The following is a 21953-nucleotide window of genomic DNA, read 5'->3' as shown; positions in this document are numbered from 1 at the left end:
ATATATTTTGGATATTAACCCCTTGAAAGTCACATCATTTGCAAATATTTTTCTCTGATTCCATAGATTGTCTTTTCATTGTGTGGATGGTTTCCTTTGCTGTGCAAAAGCTTTTAAGTTTAATTAGGTCCCATTTGTTTATTTTTGCTTTCATTTCTTTTGCCTTAGGAGACAGATCCAGAAAATACTATGATGTATATCAAAGAGTATTCTACGTCTGTCTTTTCTAGTTTTGTGGTTTCAAGTCTTACTTTAGGTCTTTATACCATTTTGAGTTTATTTTTGTATATGATGTGAGTAAATATTCTAATCTCATTGTTTTACATGTAGATGTCCAGTTTTCCCAGAGCCATTTATTGAAGACACTATCTTTTCTCCATTCTATATTCTTGCTCCTTTGTCATATATTAGTTAACTATGGATGCATGGGTTTATTTCTGGGCTCTCTCTTCTGTGCCATTGATCTTTGAGTCAATTTTTTTGTGCCTGTATCATATGTCTTGATTACTGTAGCTTTATGGTGTAGTCTGATGTGTGGGAGAGTGATACCTCCAACTTTCTGTTGTCTCTCAAGATTGCTTTGTCATTTTGGGGTCTTTTGTGGTTCCATATGAATTTTAGGATTATTTGTTCTAGTTCTATGAAAAATGTCCTGGGTATTTTGATAGAGATTGCATTAAATCTGTAGGTTGCCTTGTGTACTGTGGCCATTTTAACATTAACACTTCCAATACAAGGGCATGGGATATCTTTCCATTTCTTTGTATCATGTTCAGTTTCCTTTATCAGTTTTTTATAGTTTTTAGAATATAAATATTTTACCTCCTTGATTAAATTTATTCTTAAATATTTTATTCTTTTTGATGTGATTTTAAACAGGATAATTTTTTACTTTCTTTTTCTGATAATTCATTAATAGTAATATAGAAAAGCAACAAATTTCTGTATATCATCTTGTATCCTACAAGTTTGCTTAATTCATTTGTTAGTTCTCATAGTTTTGGTGTGGAGACTAGGTTTTTCTATATAAAGTATCATGTCATCTGCAAATAGTGGCAGCTTTACTTCTTCCCTTCCAATTTGGATGCCTTTTATTTCTTTCTTTTTTCTTTTTTTTTTTTTTGGCTGATTGCTGTGGCTAGGATATCCAATAGCATGTTAAATTGATGTAGTGAGAGTGGGCATCCTTCTCTTATTCCTGAATTTAGAGGAAGGGTTTTATTTTCACTGTTGAGTATGATGTTAACTGTGGGTTTATCATTTATCATTTATTGTGTTGAGATATATTCTCTGTATAGCCACTTTAATGAGAGTTTTTAATCATGAATGGATGTTGAATTCTGTCAGATGCTTTTTCTGTGTCTTTTGGGATGATCTTGTGATTTTTTTAGCCTTCCTTTTGTTAATGTGGTATATTATCACATCAATTGCTGCATGAATGTTGAACCATCCTTGTGTCCTTGTAATAAATCCAACTTGGTCATGGTGTATGACTCTTTTTATATATATTGTTGGATTTGGTTTCTAAATATTTTGTTGAAGATTTTTAAAATTTATAGTCCTCAGTAATATTGGCCTGTACTTTTATTTTTTTGCAGTGTCTTTGTCTTGTTTTGATATCAGAATAATGACATTCTCTTAGAATGAATTTGGGAGTATGCCATCCCCTTCAGTTTTTTGAAATAGTTTGAGGAGACTAGGTATTAGCTCTTCTTTGTGTGTTTGGTGGAGTTCCTCTGTGAAGCTGTCCAGTTCTGAACTTTTGTTTGATGGGAATTTTTAAAATTACCAATTAAGTTTCACTACTAGTGATCAGCTTATTCAAATTGCCTGTTTCTTCTTGATTCAGTGGCAGGTTGTATGTTTCTAGAAATTGGTACATTTCTTCAGTGTTGTCCAACTTGTTGGCATATACCTCTTTGTATTATTCTCTTATTTTTTTTGTATCTCTGTTGTATCAATTATTTCTCCTCTTTTGTTTCTTGTTTTGTTTATTTGAATCCTCTCTTTTCTTCTTGATGAGCCTGCCTAAAGGTTTGTCAATTTTGTTTATCTTTTCAAAAAACTGGCTCTTAGTAGTATTGATCTTTTCTAATTTTTATCTCTATTTTATTTATTTTCTCTCTGATCTCTATTATTTCCTTCCTTCTGCTGACCTTGGGCTTTGTTCTTTTTCTGATTCATTTAGGTTGTAGGTTAGGTTGTTTATTTCAAATTTTTCTTGTTTCTTGAGGAAGGACTGTATCACTATAAACTTCCCTTTTTGAACTGCTTTCATTACATCCCATATATTTTGGGGTATTGTGTTTCTATTTTCATCATGCCCTCAAGACTAGGTCATCCAATCTTTGACTCTCACAACTCATCCAATCTTTGACTCTCAAATCTCACTACTCAGGATGGGTATCTTGTATAATCTTTCGTTTCCTTAGGTCCTCTCCCAGGGGCACAGATCCTAATCTGATCTCTTTTCTTCACTTCGTACCTGATTACATGTGTATCTTTCTTACAACCTGATTGTACTGGAGTCTTTCTGCCAGTTTCCAGCTAATTTTCAGGGAGAATTGTTTCACATCTAGATTTGTTTGCTGGGGGAGATGAGCTCCACATCCTCTTACTTTACCATCTTGATTGATCTCTATTGTTAGTTACTTTTGCTTCACAAAAGCAGAAGCATTGGTTTCTCAAAATCATGAGGAAATGGCAATAAAGCAAGTAATAGCAAGTGTAATTGCTCTTTTGATTTGGGATTTTCTTTCAATACTGAACTGTAGTGAAGTCTTTGGTTGGACTTTTTTTTTTCTTTTTTTTTGAGTTTCTGAAGCAGGGTTTAAATAGACTTTATTGTTACAAGGTGGGCCCTACAGAGCAGGGCCTTATAAACTGATAATATGTGGTCTCAGGATGTCACCATGGAGAAATGGAGAGGTCATGACTGCAGAAGAGGTCACTATAACTGAAGGACATGATCCAGGGGAGGCCGGCCAGGAATGCAGCAGACATGATCAGGACAGGCCGGGGGTGGTCAGGTCACAGGGTGAGAGGGAGGACATCTCCCTTCACTCCCGCTTCTTGTAGCTGTCCAGCTGTGACAGGACCAGCCCGACAACAGGAGGAAACACAAGAAGCAGGAGGTGAGCCCAATGGCAATATCCATGGTCCCGAGCTGTTCCTGCAGAGGCTTGGAATGGACCTGGGCACATGGCACCAGGAGCCTCCAGGCCAAGCCTGTCAGGCCTCTCAGAAGTAGCAGTCAGTACAGACATGACCGCACCGAATAGACTGCAGATAGCTGGCCCTTTTTTTCTTTTTTTATTGTAGTATAGTCAGTTTACAATGTTGTGTCAATTTCTGGTTTGCAACATAATGTTTCAATCATACATATACATGCATATATTCATTTTCATATTCTTTTTCATTATAGGTTACTACAAGATGTTGAATATAGTCCCCTGTGCTGTATAGTAGACACTTGCTTATCTATTTTATATAGTACTTAGTATCTGCAAATCTCGAACTCCCAATGTATCCCATTCCACTCCCTTTCCCCGCTGATATAATCATAAGTTTGTTTTCTATGTCTGTGAATCTGTTTCTGTTTTGTGAATGAGTTCATTTGTGTCTCTTTTTTTTTTCTTTTTAGATTCCACATATGAATGATATCATATGGTATTTTTCTTTCTCTTTCTGGCTTACTTAGAATGATGATCTCCAGGTCCATCCATGTTACTGCAAATGGCATTATTTTATTCTTTTTTATGGCCGAGTAGTATTCCATTGTATAAATATACCACAACTTCTAGACTTTTCTTAGTTCAAGTCAGTCACTGTTTGCCACAATTCATTGTTCCATATTCAAAGTGATTAACAATCAATACAGCCTGAGTATCAACTACTTGGAACAGATGCTATAAACAACATATGCTTGATACCAGGGTGCTAGGGTGCTATTAAAGAATATTATCCCTGCCACACTCTATTAAGTAGCATTGTAGAGACAACCCAGCACACACACATTAAGCCTTCACCATTCTAGTCTCTACCCTTGACACACTGTCTCCTCACATTCTTAACTGCTTGTTTTCCTTCAACATTATGATCCTCTTCTTAATCTTATCACAAGTGTTTTGCCTCAGTCCAGCTGAAGCAGAACCATGTTTAGATATTTTTGCCTCCTTATCTTGGTTACCTGAAATACTCTATTGGTAAGAGTAGAGGAAAAACATAATATGAAAGACTAGAAGAGGGTTTAATTTAGTAATATATTGGGTATAAGAAATTGAATGCCCATTCTTAGTGCCTTAAATAAGAGGAATCTTTCCAATAAACAAGTCAGAGAGTAAGATTCTGGCACCAGTTTATTATGTTAATGAGGTCAGGGCTTTGGATAGTTCTCTCTGTATTTTTATTGGCTTTTGTCTCATGGTCATGGTATGGATACAATGACTGCATCTATTACATTTTCTGAACTGTGCTTAAAGGCAGGAAAGGGGCAGAGGCATGGAACAAAATGTCTTCTTCCATGCCCATCTTATATCAGGGAGCAAATGATTTTTTAAAAGTACTCCTTCCCCAGCAAATGTCTCTTTATATTTTTATTGGGCAGAACTGGATCATGTGCCTACCACTACTCTAAGAGTGGGACCACTATCCCTGAGATCAAGGGATTTACAGCTGATACTTTTGAGGAAGAAAAATGGGTAAATGACTCTTGGGTAGATAGCTAACAGTGTCTGCCACAGAAGGTATAGGAGGATGTGGATACACACTGGCACACACACATTTTTATCCACTTTCTTTAATATTTCCTTTAATATTTCCTGTGGGTTAATATGTATAGTCAAAAATAGGCAGTTAAGAGAAGTTTTGTTAAATGAGTCTAAGGGAAGGTGGTGAATTTGTCAGTTTACTTCACGTTTCTTTTCAGAGGTTGTCTGTCGTCTTCTACGTTCTTAGCATTCTCTCACAACTTGATTTGTTAACCATCAAGATTTAGATATTGTTATGGTAGTAAGGAGGGTAACAACACATGTTTATGGAAGGTAACTACACATTGTTAGTATCTGCATGAGTGCACTCTTTTTTTAAAAATTTAGATTCAAATGTAGGTATAAAGACTTTCTTCCAAAGGAACATGTTTCCCTTTGGCTAGAATGTGATAGCTTTAAAAAAGGATTGGAAATGAGAGTGTTTATATAAAAATAATTATTACCTTGTGAATGAATAATCCTAATGTTATACACAAAATCCTTTGTATAGGTATTTTCATTTTCTTTTGATATACAGTTGACCCTTGAACAACAGGGCTTTGAACCGTTTGGTCCACTTATATACATGGGTTTTTTTTTTCAATAAATATGTACTACAGTACTACATGATCTGCAATTGGTTGAATCCATAGATGCAGAACCTTGGATACAGAGGGCTGACTGTAAAGTTATAGGCACATTTTCCAGTTCAGGGGAGGAAGATTTGGTGCTCCTAACCCCTGAGTGGTTCAAGGGCCAACTGTAAACATATTTGAAGCTACACATCACACTGGTCCCCAAATGGAAAAACTGGGGACAACACAGGAATTTAGAAGAATTAACTGACTTATATAACCCTTGCAACAGTACTGTTTGTTTATTTAACACCAGTCTACTAGGACATATAACATTAAATAATAAGAATATATGTGAAGATGCAAATATGATTTACATCATGCATGGACCTTTGCAGTTGAATTTTTCATACAGAGGAAAACATATTAAAAACATTGTGAAGAAAGGCTGTTAAAAGTTTGTTTTTTTTTGAGAGTGCTGATTTTCCTTATGATAATTATTTTCCTTCAGTACGTCACATTGTATGTCATCAATCATATTTGATTGCAGTACTTGATTCAACTAAACCTGTCACCAAGTCTGCCTCTTGGGAAATTTATGAGTATGTTTTGTTTTGTTGATTTATTTTTATTTTTTATTCATAGTTCATACTATTTTTCACTCTTCATTTCCTGGAAGGTTTCCACAGCAGTGTTTTCCTAGGAAATCTGAAAGGACTGCCACTGACCTTAATCACAGCAGGTATTCAGTGCTTAAATAACTACCATTAAATCATTCATTAAGTTGTTGCATAAGTACAGTATTAAATAATTTTAGAATAGTTTAATGTATGAGTATTTCATCACTTTCTATGACCCAGTTACCCATCTTCATTATCATGGAGTCAGACACACAAAATTTATGCTGACAAATCATGGATATTTTTCTCCCTCTTTTTTACCTGAATGTACTCTATACTCCCAAGTAGAATAAAATGTCAGAAGACCTGGTCTTTGTGCTCTGATACTGACACAAGCTATGGAATATTGGGGAGAAACTTTTGGTCATTATTTTCTTATCTATAAATAAAGATACTGGTGTTGATTTTTAGTTTGATATTTAAAAGTTATATGAATCAAAAGAAATAATGTTCGTAAACAATATTTTTTACAGTATGTTAAATTCACTCTAAATCGATAATTGTTATTTAAATGTATGATTGTAATGATACCAACTCAATTATGGATGTCATATGATTCATCTACTTTATAAAAAATTTTACAGATTAAGAATTTAGAAGTATATTAGTATTCTTCTACTCTGACTCTTTATATTTCCTGAGATGATGTTTGAGGCCTCAAAGAATTATGGCTTTTTAACTGTTCTTGTGGATACTGGGATAGCATTCTTGAATGTTTGCCAATAACCCTAACATCTGTGTTTGGAATGTGACCTCTCTTCCATTAAAACATGGTAATCCACAAGTCCCCCATGATGATTTGCTGGAAATATCAGATACTGCATTACAGAGGAATTGTGTGTTTTGAAGCTTGTATACCAGAGAAGTATTGCATTTTCAGTGCTACACTTGAGATTTTAAACATTTTAAGCAGTTACAGTTATTGAGTAAGTTTCTAAGTCCTAATGGCTATAAGAAATATACCCTGTGTCCCTAGCTACTGTAGACTTGTGACAAGTTGTCAGGGGAAGCATAAATACTAGCATATAGATGCCCAGAGAGATGAACAATATGTCAGTTTTTAGAGGTTTTAAAACATTTTATAAAGACAAGCTACTTGAAAAACACACACCCATACGCAAAGAATTGACTGAAAATGAGATCTAACAGACACAGGACAGCTAATTCTCAAATTTTTTATTTCTTTCTGCTGCTTGGATACTGAATTTGATGGAAAATTAAAATGAAACAAGATACTCAATTCAATTTGCAGAGATTACAGACTCTGAAGTCTTTTGAATAACAAAATATGTAATGCATTATCATGCTGTCAAATGTACTTGGTAAAACAACAGGCATGCTTGATGTTATAAATTTCTGGCAAAATAATAAAAAGAAATGGGAGAACAATTAATAAATTAAGTTCATTTTCTGTACTTTTCTTATTATGAATAACCCTACATTAAATCAATATTAATTAACAATGTGGACAGGGGACAATTGTTTTTCATCAATAAAAGATAATTCTTCTTAATGTCATTCTGCTGCTAGTGATAGCTCTCTGCTGTGCTAGAAGGATTTTCTCTGCTCACATACCAAATGGTCTGGCTCTAGACATTTCCAAGATCATATAAAAAATTACAACATATGCCAGCTAGGAAAAAAAAAATGAACTGTCGTAGGATTTTAGAGTAGGAATGAGGCTATTTTTAAAGTACGTTGAATCTGTAATTGTTTCAAAAAAACATTATTAGCATTAGTTTCTTAGTTAAAGGTAGGTTCTACACTCAACAAGTTTCCATGACAGTCTATAGTAGTAGTAATAGCAGCAATAGTAGTAGTAGTAAGTGTTGTTGTTGTTGTCATTGTTATTGTATTAAGTGGCAGAGCTAGGATTTGAATTCATGTTAGTCTGAGTGCATATATTTCTTAGTCATTATGCTAACTGAAAGACTCATACTTCTCCTTGATAATTTTAGGTTTTTTTTTCCAGGCTTCCACTCCCAGATTCATTATTTATTCTCATGAATCCATTCATTTGTTCAATAAGTTGTTATTGAGTGATAACTGTGTACCAGTCACTGAATCTGATTTTCTATGAACCTAGAAGAAGCATACCGATTTGGTACAGTGATACCAGGATTACCCACCTGTTCTGAGATATGGAAAATTTTCTCCTGATTTTGGCAATTGTAGCTGACTTGTGGTTGTACATCAAAATCTGTTCTGTTCTTCTTTGTCATTCAGCTGGACTGCATTTCTCTGCCTGACTTGATTTTGGGTGTGGCTGTGTAATGGAGCCTTCTCCAGTGGATGCATTTGTACCACAGCCAGGTGTGGCCCATGAAATCCTTTTATGTCAGGTCTTCTTCGTGGTTTTCCCCTTTCAGTTGACTACGGTGGCATCTTCTGGGCAGTCTGTTGAAGCCCTGTGTTGGACACAGCAGAACCTCCTTCATCTAAGTCCTTAAATTACTACCTGGAGAGAAGCTGCCTAGGACTGTTAAGTGAAAGAAAAAATATACTTGCTGAAGTCCAATTGTGTGATAAGATGTTTTGTCTATTTGTTATCACAGAATTAGCCTATATTAAATAATACGGATGTTAAAAAGGCCTGATATCCTAGATTCTTGGGGTCTTTTTAACTGAGCAGGGTAGTGTTAGCCATGGTCAGTGTGCTTTGTTAAGTTGTTGGTGGCAAGCTGGCCCTTTATCATTGCTGAGTTGTCCAGTGAGATAGGAAAGGCACCTCAAATTATGGAGAGGACTACTAGTATCACTACCTACTGACCTCCATATATCAGAAAAACAGATGAGCTGTATATGTGTCATGTATTCCATCTGATTGTAGTTCCTCTTTCTAGTCTTCAAGGTTCTCCCAAAAGGCATGGGACTACATGGAATTACAATAGCAGTTAATATTTATTGAACACTTAATATGTTCAGAGATTGTACTGTGCCCATTATATATATTATTCCATTTAACCTTCAAACAACCCTATGATATAGGAACTGGTATTTACAGGTGATTAAATGGAAGCTTAATACATTAAATATCTTGTCCAAAGTCTCACACACAGGACATTGTATAATTTGTATAAAAACTCAGCTTTTGTTTATGTTTACTTTAGAGACCCAATATCCCCACAGACTGAAAAATGGGGACCTCAATATAATTTTCAATTTATCCTTATCTATGATGGTGGAGAGAATCTGTTGGTATCTTCCAAAAATTATTATTGAGATATAATCCACTTGCCATTAAATTCACCATTAAAAACACACAATTTGTTGATTTTTCGTATATTCACAAGGTTATGAAAGCATCACCACTATTTAATTTCAAAACATTTTCATCACCTCCAAAAGAAACCCCATAACTGTCAGCAGGTACGCCCAATTCTTCCTTTCCTTGTACTGTGACAAACTAATCTGTTTACTAAATGGATTTTCCTGTTCTGGGCATTTAACACAGATGGACTCATGAAATACCTGGCTTTTTGTGACTGGCTTCTTTTACTTAGCATAATATTTTCAAGATTATTATAGCACATATCTGTACTTAATTTCTTTTTTAAATTAATAGGCTATTTTTTGAGTTAGCTAGAGGTTTACAGAAAAATTGGGTAGAAAGTACACTGAGTTTCCATATACCCCCCTAAGCTCATTCTCCGTTATTTTCCTCTATGGTTAACATCTTACATTATTGTGGTATATTTGTTACAATTGATGTGCCAATCTTGATACATTATTATTAACCATGAAGTGTATAGTTTGCATTATAGTTCCCTGTTTGTGTTCCACATTCTGTAGGTTTTGGCAAATGTAATATAATGGTTTCTCTGTACTAAAAGAATCCCTTATGCTTCACCTATTCATCCCATACTTCTTTCTGCTGAATGCCCAGAAACTACTGATCTTTTTACTGTCTCCCTAATTTTGCCTTTTCCAAAATGTATATAGTCAGAATCACACAATATGTAGCCTTTTTAGTTTGGCTTATTTCACTTAACAATATTCATTTAGGGTTCCTCCATATATTTTTGTGGCTTTACGGCTCATTTCTTTTTATTGCAGAATAATATTCCATTGTATGTATGCACTGTAGTTTGTTTATACATTCACATGTTGAAGGACATCTTGATTGCTTCCAAGTATTGGCAATTATAAAGAAAGTGGCTATGGACATTCCTGTGCAAATTTTTTTGTGGACATAAATTTTCAAATCATTTGGGTGAATATCAAGGAGCATGGTTGCTGGGTCATATGGTATGAATATGTTTAGTTTTGTAAGAAACCTCCAAACTGTATTCCAAAGTGGATGTACCATTTTGCAATCCTGCCAGCAAAGAATGAGTTTTACTGTAGCTCCGCATCCTCATCAGCATTAGGTGTTGTCAGTGCTTTGGATTTTAGCCATTATAATAAGTGTGTGGTGGTTATCTCATTGCTGTTTTAATGTGCAATTCCTTACTGGCATATGGTGTTAAATAACTTCATGTGCTTATTTGCCTGCTTATTTATCTGGATATCTTCTTATGTGAAGTGTCTGTTCAGATTTTTTTTCCATTTTTAATCGCTTTGTTTGTTTCATTGTTACTTTAAGAGTTCTTTGTATATTTTGGATAACAGTTCTTTATCACATGTATCTTTTCCAAATATTTTCTACCAGTCTGTGGCTTGTCTTACTACTTTGTTGACAGTGTCTTTTACAGAGCACAAGTTTTTCATTTTATAGAGTTCTACTTATTAATGTCTTTGACCAACTGTGCCTTTGCTGTTGTATCTAAGAAGGCATCACCATACCTAAGGTTATCTAGGTTTTCACCTGTGCTATCTTCTAGGACTTTTATAGTTTTCACTTTATATTTAGGTCTATAATCTATTTTAAATTGCTTTTTGTAAAGGATGTAAGATCTGTATCTAGATTCATTTTTTTCCTTGCATCGAAATGTGCAATTGTTCCTGTACCATTTCTTGAAAAGATGATCTTTTCTGCATTGTGTTGCCCTTTGATCCTTTGGGAAAGATCACTTGTGACTATATTTATGTGGGTCTGTTTCTGGTCTCTATTCTGTTCTGTTGATCCATTTGTCCATTCTTTCAGCAGTACCACACTGTCTTTATTACTATAGCTTTATAGAAAGTTGAAGTCAAATAGTGTCAGTCCTCCAGCTTTGTTCTCCTTAAATATTGGGTTCCCTATTCTGTTTTTTGTTTTGTTTTGTTTTGTTTGTTTTGTCCTCTTCATAAAAACTTTAGAGTCAGTGTGGTGATATTCACAGAATAACTTGCTGGGATTTTGATTGTCATTGCATTGAATCTACACTAGAAAGGAGGATATCCTGGGATGTGAGACAACGTAGATGGACATTGAAAACATGCTAAGTGAGATAAGTTAGAGAAAAACAAATACTGTATGATGTCACTTATATGTGGAATCTAAAAATAGCCAAACTTGTAAAAATAAAGTAAAATGGTGGTTACCGAGGGACAGAGGATGGAGGAATATGACAGACGGTCTTTAAAGGGTACAGACTTGCAACAAATAGTAAATAAGCCCTAGAGAGCTAATGCACAGTATAGTGAATACAGACAATAATATTGTATTTTAATCATCAAACTTGCTGAGAGACTAGAACTTAATCATTCCAGTCACTAAAAAGAAATGATGGTTATATAACATGATGGTGATGCTAGCACATTATCACTACCATGGCAACCACTACAGTATGAAATTATATCAAATTAACACATTGTAAACCTTAAATTTACAGTGTTATATGTCAAATATATTTCAATGTAAAAATAAAATTAATAAAGCACCAAATGGTTAGACACTGAAAAAAAAAGTAAAATTAAAAATGATCCAGAGGACTCAGCTTGTCAAAGCTCTCAGTGCTAACTGGCAATCACAGGAAGACAGATAGCCATGTCACTGTAATTTATACTGAATAAATGTATTTATTTTAGCATTTGAAGCTAATGGTGCTACGTGTTTAAATTTTTGAAGTATGAACTTAGGGAAATATTATCTATTATCTATATTAACTATTATCTATTAAAAGAAATTAATGAAAAAACGAATGAGTATATTCACATACACAGACAAATAGCATTTATAAAACCTTTAAAAATTGAGAGTTGTCTTCCACATTTATTTTGTCATTGAATATAGCTAACTTCTTAAGATAAGTAGCTTTTTCCCTATTTACAGTGATGAAACTGAGGCTTCAAAAAAGAACATTACTAATTGGCCCCAAGACACTGTACCCAAAACTCAAAACCAGGTTCCCTGATCCTAAGCCTTCTCCTTTGTCTTCTACAGCACATATTGTCAAGTTTCTAGAGACAGTAACACACATACTTCTTTGAGTTCAAACTGGACAACACTTCATCTAGGGAAGAAGACCCCCTCCTATCCATCTCCTGGATAATAATTCAGGTGTTCTGTTTTTACTAGAACATTATGGGTGTTGGGAGACAGTCCTCCAAGGGTCTTTCCTATATTTCTGCATGATTTGTGAACAGAGGCATTGATGTCTTTTCAAGGATATGTGTATAGCAAACAGCTTTGGAAAATAGATACAGTATCTTCCCCTGGAGCGATGGCAGATTTGTTTGCTGTCCAGTATGTGAAAGAAAACACCTCCCTCTAGGACAAAGGGTGGGCAAGTTTCCTACCAGCCCTTCTATATATGACTCTTGAGTGTTTCTTAAGCTCAGAGTTTCTCAGCTCTGGCACAGGCTCACTGTGTACTCAGCATCCACCTGGACCCAACACTATTTTCTCCACCATGTGACTTGGGCAATGTTGGGGATATTGTTGTGAAGATGTAGTAATAACATCTTTCTTCTCTGATGCAGGAGTCTTGGGTTTTCTGCCAGTATCTCTGAAATTATTGCAGGCTAACTTGTTAACTTTTGATGTAGGGTGAATCTCAGACCTTTTAAACTTCTTGAGAGCAGTTAAAGCGGCAAATGTTGAACATCTGTTGAACATTACACACCAAGAAGTCATAGGTATTCCTCTGATCCCTGAAACATGCCAGTAAGAAGCAAGTATGATTTGTAGATGGAAAGATCCCCCAAACCAAATATTTATGTCATGATAGAAATGGAAGGACACTTGAGGTCATTTGTAACTGAGGGGCTCAGCTTGCAGCAGAGTGTGGCAAGTGACAAGATGAAAGCCCTTCATTAAATATATATGAAAGAAAATATTGAGTGCTGATAAAGAGTAAATAGTAGAACAGCTGTAGTTTAACTTGAACATGATGCCTGGCAAGGAAAACGGGTGTCTACTTGAGAGTGATAAGTAGCCTTGTGGCCCACATAGGACACATGAGAATCCTTCAAGCAGAAATAAGCAGAAATGGTTGTAAATACTTTTTTAAAAACCTTTGGAGTTGACCGCCAATATGATAAAAAAAATGACTGGTCCCTTAGTAAAGGATATAAGTGCATTAAATTCGTTGAGCAGATTTGTCAGAAAACAGATTTAGTTATACTGAACAAAAGAGAGTGGATAAAATGAAGATAGATGTTTAAAAGGCAGGGGAGAAGGGTGGGTTGGCAGAAGTATCTTCAGGAGGAGTTTATCAAGTTAGCACTGTATGTAATAATTTTTAAAAGTCTGGTGATATGATAAGTAAAAAGTATTATGTTGTTATTTCACTTTGATTTTCTTTGATTATTAGCTCTTTTGACTTTTAAAATATATATTTGGCTTGTTTTACATAACTTGCCTGTGCAGTGTATCTCTTTAGATATTGGTAAATTTGATTAATATATATGTGTGTGTGTATTTTACATCTATATATTTTGCTTTTAATTGCATTTGTGTTTTAATATGAAAACGTTTATTTTAATGTAATCTAACCAGCTGTTCTTCTCCTTTATGACTCTTGCCTTTGCTGATATACACCTAAAACAGCTTCCTTACTTTTAGATCAGATAAATGTTCACCTCTTAGTTTATTTTTTAGTTCAATTTTCTACATTTATCTTTTACATTCTTCTGTTTATGATCTTAGCATTGGTATGAATTATCTAACATTTTTATTACCAAGTAGTTTAAAATGTGTACACATTTAAAGATAAATGCCTGGAATAAATAAGGGATACCTACAAAATTTTAAAAAGCAACAAAAGAGAAATATGTGCTAAATATATGGACAATCAATTCACAGAAGAAGAAATACAGTAGCCCAAAATAGATGAAAATATTCCTAGTGTCAGCAAATTAAATTAATCACAAGATATTAACTTTTACTTCAAATGAAAATTAAGTGTAATTCTATAAAATTCTGGTAAAGCTTTGAGAAAATAAATTCTTTTTCTTTTTTGTAAATTGAGGTATAATAGGCATATAACATTATATTTAGTTTCAAGTGTACAACAGAATGTTTCAATATTTGTATATTGTGAAATGTTCACCACAATGTCTAGTTAACATCTGTCACCAAAGGTAGTTACTAAAAAATCTTTTTTCCTTGTGATGAGGACTTTTAAGATCTATTCTGTTAGCACCTTTTTTTTTCCTTTTTAAATTAATTTTTTATTGAGGTATAGTGGATTTACAGTAGTATATAAGTTTCAGGTGTACAGTAGTGATCCACAATATTTAAAGATTATATTCTATTTATAGTTATAAAATATTGGCTGTATTCCCTATGCCATACAATATATCCTTATAGCGTATTTTTTTATACATAGTAATTTGTACCTCTTAATCCTCTACCTCATCTTGCCCTTTCTCCCTTCCCTCTCCCTACTAGTAACCACTAGTTTGTTCTTTATATCTGTGTCTTTTTTTTTTTTTGGTGCTTCAATTTCCTTACCTTTTTTTTTTTACATTTTTTATGGATTCATAATCATTTTACAGTGTTGTGTCAAATTCCAGTGTTCACAATTTTTCAGTCACTCATGGACATATACACACTCATTGTCACATTTTTTTCTCTGTGATTTATCATAACCTTTTGTGTATATTTCCCTGTGCTATACAGTGTAATCTTGATTATCTATTCTACAATTTTGAAATCCCAGTCTATCCCTTCCCACCCTCTACCCCACCCCGCCGGTAACCACAAGTCTGTATTCTCTGTCCATGAGTCTATTTCTGTCCTGTATTTGGGCTTTGTTTTTGTTTGTTTTTGTTTTTTAGATTCCACATATGAGCGATCTCATATGGTATTTTTCTTTCTCTTTCTGGCTTACTTCACTTAGAATGACATTCTCTAGGAGCATCCATGTTGCTGCAAATGGCGTTATGTTGTCTGTTTTTATGGCTGAGTAGTATTCCATTGTATAAATATACCACCTCTTCTTTATCCAGTCACCTGTTGATGGACATTTAGACTGTTTCCATGTTTTGGCTATTGTAAATAGTGCTGCTATGAACATTGGGGTGCAGGTGTCATCCTGAAGTACATTTCCTTCTGGATACAAGCCCAGGAGTGGGATTCCTGGGTCATATGGTAAGTCTATTCCTAGTCTTTTGAGGAATCTCCACACTGTTTTCCATAGTGGCTGCACCAAACTGCATTCCCACCAGCAGTGTAGGAGGGTTCCCCTTTCTCCACAGCCTCTCCAGCATTTGTCATTTTTCGATTTTTGAATGACAGCCATTCTGACTGGTGTGACGTGATACCTCATTGTAGTTTTGATTTGCATTTCTCTGATAATTAGTGATATTGAGCATTTTTTCATGTGCTTTTTGATCATTTGTATGTCTTCCTTGGAGAGTTGCTTGTTTAGGTCTTCTGCCCATTTTTGGATTGGGTTGTTTATTTTTTTCTTATTGAGTCGTATGAGCTGCTTATATATTTTGGAGATCAAGCCTTTGTCGGTTTCACTTGCAAAAATTTTCTCCCATTCCGTAGGTTTTCTTCTTGTTTTATTTCTGGTTTCCTTTGCTCTGCAGAAGTTTGTAAGTTTCATTAGGTCCCATTTGTTTATTCTTGCTTTTATTTCTTCTAGGAGAAAATTTTTGAAATGTATGTCAGATAATGTTTTGCCTATGTTTTCCTCTAGGAGGTTTACTGTATCTTGTCTTATGTTTAAGTCTTTAATCCATTTTGAGTTGATTTTTGTATATGGTGTGAGGGAGTCTTCTAGCTTCATTGTTTTACATGCTGCTGTCCAGTTTTCCCAACACCATTTGCTGAAGAGACTGTCTTTATTCCATTGTATATTCTTGCCTCCTTTGTCGAAGATGAGTTGACCAAAAGTTTGTGGGTTCATTTCTGGGCTCTCTATTCTGTTCCATTGGTCCATATGTCTGTTTTGGTACCAATACCATGCTGTCTTGATGACTGTAGCTCTGTAGTATTGTCTGAAGTCTGGGAGAGTTATTCCTCCAGCCTCTTTCTTTCTCTTCAGTGATGCTTTAGCAATTCTAGGTCTTTGATGGTTCCATATAAATTTTATTATGATTTGTTCTAGTTCTGTGAAATATGTCCTGGGTAATTGGATAGGGATTGCATTAAATCTGTAGATTGCCTTGGGCAGTGTGACCATTTTAACAATATTGATTCTCCCAATCCAAGAGCATGGGATATCTTTCCATTTTTTAAAGTCTTCTTTAATTTCCTTCATCAATGGTTTATAGTTTTCTGTGTATAATTCTTTCGCCTCCTTGGTTAGATTTATTCCCAGATATTTTATTACTTTGGGTGCTATTTTAAAGGGGATTTTTTCTTTAATTTCTTTTTCTGTTGGTTTATCGTTAGTGTAAAGAAAGGCAACTGATTTTTGAACATTAATTTTGTAACCTGCTACCTTGCTGAATTCTTCGATCAGCTCTAGTAGCTTTTTTGTGGACCTTTTAGGGTTTTGTATATATAGTAACATGTCGTCAGCATATAATGACACTTTTACCTCTTCTTTTCCAATTTGGATCCCTTTTATTTCTTTCTCTTGCCTGATTGCTGTGGCTAGGACTTCCAGGACTATATTGAATAGTAGTGGTGATAGTGGGCATCCTTGTCTTGTCCCAGATTTTAGTGGGAAGCTTTTGAGTTTTTCACCGTTGAGAACTATGCTGGCTATAGGTTTGTCATATATAGCTTTTATTATGTTGAGATATGTTCCCTCTATACCCACTTTGGCGAGAGTTTTTATCATAAATGGGTGTTGAATTTTATCAAATGCTTTTTCTGCATCGATTGAGATGATCATGTGGTTTTTGTCCTTTCTCTTGTTGATGTGATGTATTACATTGATTGATTTGCGTATGTTGAACCAGCCTTGTGTCCCTGGGATGAACCCCACTTGGTCATGATGAATAATCTTTTTTATGTGTTGTTGGATTCTATTTGCTAAAATTTTGGTGAGGATTTTAGCGTCTATGTTCATCAGTGATATTGGCCTATAATTCTCTTTTTTGGTAGTGTCTTTGCCTGGTTTTGGTATCAGGGTGATGGTGGCTTCATAGAATGAGTTTGGGAGTATTCCCTCCTTTTCAATCGTCTGGAAGAGTTTGAGAAGGACTGATATGAGTTCTTCTTTGTATGTTTGGTAGAATTCCCCGGTGAAGCCATCCGGTCCTGGACTTTTATTTGTAGGGAGGTTTTTAATTGCTATTTCTATTTCCTTTCTAGTGATTGGATTGTTCAAGTGTTCAGTTTCTTCTTGATTCAGTTTTGGTGGACAGTATGTTTCCAGAAACTTGTCCATCTCCTCTAGGTTATCCAGTTGGTTCCATATAGTTTTTCATAATATTCTCGTATGATATTCTGTATTTCTATTTTGTTTGTTGTAATTTCTCCAATTTCCTTTCTTATTTTGCTAATTTGTGCTCTCTCTTTTTTCTTCTTTGTGAGTTTGGCCAGAGGTTTGTCGATTTTATTTACTTTTTCAAAAAACCAGCTTTTGGTTTGGTTGATTTTTTCTATGGTCTTGTTAATCTCTATTGTATTTAATTCCTCTCTGATCTTTATTATTTCCTTCCTTCTGCTGCTTTTTGGGGCTTTTTGTTGTTCTTTTTCTAATTGATTCAGGTGGTGGGTTAACTTGTTTATTTGAGATTGTTCTTCTTTTTTGAGGAAGGCATGAATCGTTATAAACTTCCCTCTTAGCACTGCCTTTGCTGTGTCCCATAGGTTTTGAGTGGTTGTGCTTTCATTATCATTTGTCTCAAGGTATTTTTTAATTTCAGCTTTGATTTCCTCATTGATCCATTGTTTTTTCAATAACATATTGTTTAATCTCCATGCTTTTCTTTTTTTCTCCTTTGTTTCTCTGTTGTTGATTTCCAGTTTCATGGCATTGTGGCCAGTAAAGAAGCTTGAGATAATTTCTAACTTCTTAAATTTGTTGAGGTTTCTTTTGTGTCCAAGTACATGATCGATCCTGGAAAATGTTCCATGTGCACTTGAAAAGAATGTATATTCTATTTTTGGGGGGTGTAAAGCTCTGAAAATATCCACCAAATCTAGTTTTTCTGTTGTAGTATTTAATTTCTCTGTTGCCTTGTTTATTTTCTGTCTGGAAGATCTGTCTAGTGATGTTAATGCAGTGTTAAAATCTCCCACTATGATTGTATTCCCATCAATATCCCCCTTTATATCTGTTAGTAATTCTTGTATGTACTTAGGTGCTCCTATATTGGGTGCAAATATATTAAGGAGTTTAATATCCTCATCTTGTATCACTCCTTTAATCATTACAAAATGTCCCTCTTTATCTTTCTTTATGGCCTTTGTTTTAAAGTCTATTTTGTCTGAAATCAGTACTGCAACACCTGCTTTTTTGGCTTTTCCATTTGCATGGAATATCCTTTTCCATCCTTTCACTCTCAATCTATATGTGTCCTTCTCCCTAAAGTGGGTCTCTTGTATGCAGCATATTGAAGGTTCTTGCTTTATTATCCAGTCTGCCACCCTATGTCTTTTGACTGGAGCATTTAGTCCATTAACATTTACAGTAATTAACGATAGATGCGTGTTTATTGCCATTTTGAACTTATCTATGCAGTTGAATTGGTATATCCTCTTTGTTCCTTTCTTCTTCCTTTTGTGGTTTGGTAATTTTCCTTTGTATTATCATGGATTTTATTTAATTTTTGTGACTCCCTTGTAAATTTTTGACTTGTGGTTACCCTTTTTTGTAAATCTATTAACCTATACCTGTTTTTATTAAACTGATAACGTGATCTCAAACCCATCCTACTGTTAAAAAAATTTAAAAAAGAAAGAAAAAAAATTCTATATTTCCCTGCCTCCCTCTCCCACTCTCAGTGATTTGTATGTCTTTTATAATTTTGTGTTTTCTTTATTTGTAATTCATGAGTTATCACCTTTCCAGTTGTACGTTTCTCATTTCTGTAGCATCCTGCTGCTTTTCTATTTAGAATAGCCCTTTCAATATTTCTTTTAGCAGGGGTTTAGTGTTGCTAAACTCCCGCAACTTTTTTTTGTCTGTGAAACTCTTTATTTCTCCTTCTATCCTAAAGGATAGCCTTGCTGGATAAAGTATCCTAGGCTGCATCATTTTTTCATTCAGGGCTTTGAATATATCTTGCCACTCCCTTCTGGCCTGTAGTGTTTGTGTAGAGAAATCAGCTGAGAGCCTTATGGGGGTTCCCTTGTAATTCACTCTTTGCTTTTCTCTTGCTGCCTTTAGAATCATTTCTTTATCCTTGACTCTGGCCATCTTGATTATGATATGTCTTGGTGTGGGTCTATTTGGGTTCTTCCTGTTTGGGACCCTCTGAGCTTCCTGTACTTGTATATCTGATTCCTTCTTTAAGTTTGGGAAGTTTTCAGTCATGATTTCTTCAAAAACCTTTTCAATCCCCTTTGATCCTTCTTCCCTTCTGGGACCCCTATTATGCGAAGATTGGGATGCTTTATATTATCCCATAGGTCCCTTATGCTATTATCATTATTTTTTATTTGCTTATCTTGTAGTTCTTCTGAATGGGTACTTTCTGTTGCCCTGTCTTCTAGATCACTAATTCGTTCCTCTGCATTATCTAGTCGGCTTTGCACAGCTGTTAGATCATTCCTCATCTCTGTCAATGAGTTTTCCCATTTTGCTTGGCTCTTCTTTATAGCTTCAATTTCATTTTTGACATATTTTATTTCTCTAAGCACTATCTCTTTTAATTCCTTCAGCAATTTGATCACTCCTTTTTTGAAATCTTGATCTAGTAGGCTATCGATGTCTATTTCATTGAGCTTTCTTTCAGGGGACTCCTCTTGTTCTTTTAATTGGAAAAGGTTTCTCTGCTTCTTCATCTTGCTCATACCTCTCTGGCACTGTGGTTTATGGAGTATCAGTTGTCTATTTTGGATCTTAAGGATTTTATCTATCTAATGCCTATTTAGGAATAGAACTTAGGAAAAAAAAATAAGAGAGAGAGAGAAAGATTTGTAAAAGAAGGGAGAAAGAGGGTTTGAAAACAGTGTATAATGAATAATAGAAGAGCGAGTTGAAGCAGAGTATTAATCGGGTTGAGACGTCCTTTTGAAACCTTTAAAAAAAAAAGAAAAAAAAAGGGGTGAGGAGATGAATAGATGTATTTGAAGCCTGTGTCTAATCAATAACAGGACATCAAAACCCAAGAGAAATAGAAATGAATTAAGAAGTAAATATTAAGAGAGTAATTGAAAATAGAACAGGTAAAAACAGATTTAAAAACAAAACAAACAAAAATAAAAAACAAAACAAAAAAAAAAAAAGGGGGTTGTCAGTGTTCTCCTGGAGTCTGTGTGCTTTTAATGTGAAGTCCTTCTGTCTTCGTCCTGTTTTGGAAGCTCAGCTTGTTTTCAGAGGCCCTCCGTTGGCGCCCTCTTCTGTGCCGCTCCCAGCACCTGTTGGCAAGCAGATCGCGCCTCCTCCTAACACGGGGTCAGATGCAGCTCTCCTCTGCTGTGGGCTGGCGTGTCACTGCCTCTCCGGATGCCGCAGTCAGATGTTGCAGACTGGCCAGGCAGGAGGGCGGGTCGTGCCCTCTCCCAGCACCTCGGTCAGGGGTTGTGTTCCTGCCTGACAGGCAGGGGGCCGCTCTCCCCCTGCCTGTGGCGCTGGTAGCTCCGCTGCTCTGTGCGGCTGTGCGCTCTGCGCTGGCGCTCTGCCCTGTTCCCGCTCCGTCCCGGTAGGCCCTCCGCCCTGGTCGGCGCTCCACCCTGGTCGCGCTCCGTGGGTGGGCTTGGGGAAGACCGAGGGGCAGCCTCGTCCCTGATCCGAGCTAAGACCCAGCTCCTTGTTTGTCTTTGTGGAGCAAGTTCTCTGGGGGACCAGAATGGAAGGATCCTATCTGCCCCGGGCTGTAGGCCCGTCTTAGTGTGGCCCTTAAGGCTGCCAAGCCGTTTGGTGGGAATGCAGGTTTCGCCTCTGCCCCCACCTGGGTGTTAAGCGCCGGAGAATATGGCGGCTGTGCCTGGGCCCCGCCTCTCTTCCCCTGAAAAGTTTCCTCGGTTTTCAGAGATGGGGGTATGCACCTTTCCCCCGAGAGCACATCAACCTTGCTGTTTTATGGAGGGCCCAGGTTGTTCTGTCCTGTACACCCACAGCCCCGGCGCCCAGCGCCTTGCAGTCCCCCGGAGCTGCCTCCGTGCAGCCGCCCCTGTCCTCCGCCCGGCTTGTGCAGCCTGGCCCTGTCCGCCGCTGCCGGCCCGCGTCTCAGGCTGGGTGTCAGGGGGACGCTCTGTGCCCGTTTAACTTAGTTCTGTCAGACAAGGGCTGCTCTGTACAGATCCGAGCCCTGGAGGCTCCCCCTCCATCCCGCTGGCCCCTCAATTGGAGAGGGGAGACCCAGCGAGCGAGCGAGCGCCAGTCCTCCTTTGCCGCTCCCTCCCCGTGGGACCCGTCCCGCGCTGCTTTGCCTTTTGTTCTTTCTTTTTTCCTTTTCTCCTACCAGGTTTTTGGCGTCTTTATCTTTTGAAGAGGGCGATGATCTGTCAGAGTTCTGCAGGTGCTCTGGTTGGCCGAGTGGGTCCGTAGATGTGGGTCCTGGCGTAT

General features: G+C 36.3%; 1 pseudogene; it reads right to left on the bottom strand.

Annotated features, from left to right (window-relative positions):
• Positions 1-3059: 3059 nt before the first annotated feature.
• Positions 3060-3266, bottom strand: LOC116277391 (cytochrome c oxidase subunit 8A, mitochondrial-like; annotated as a pseudogene).
• Positions 3267-21953: the final 18687 nt, after the last annotated feature.

Source organism: Vicugna pacos, chromosome X (genome assembly GCF_048564905.1).
Source record: "Vicugna pacos chromosome X, VicPac4, whole genome shotgun sequence".
NCBI lineage: Eukaryota > Metazoa > Chordata > Mammalia > Artiodactyla > Camelidae > Vicugna > Vicugna pacos.
This window is presented reverse-complemented; position numbering and strand designations above follow the sequence as displayed.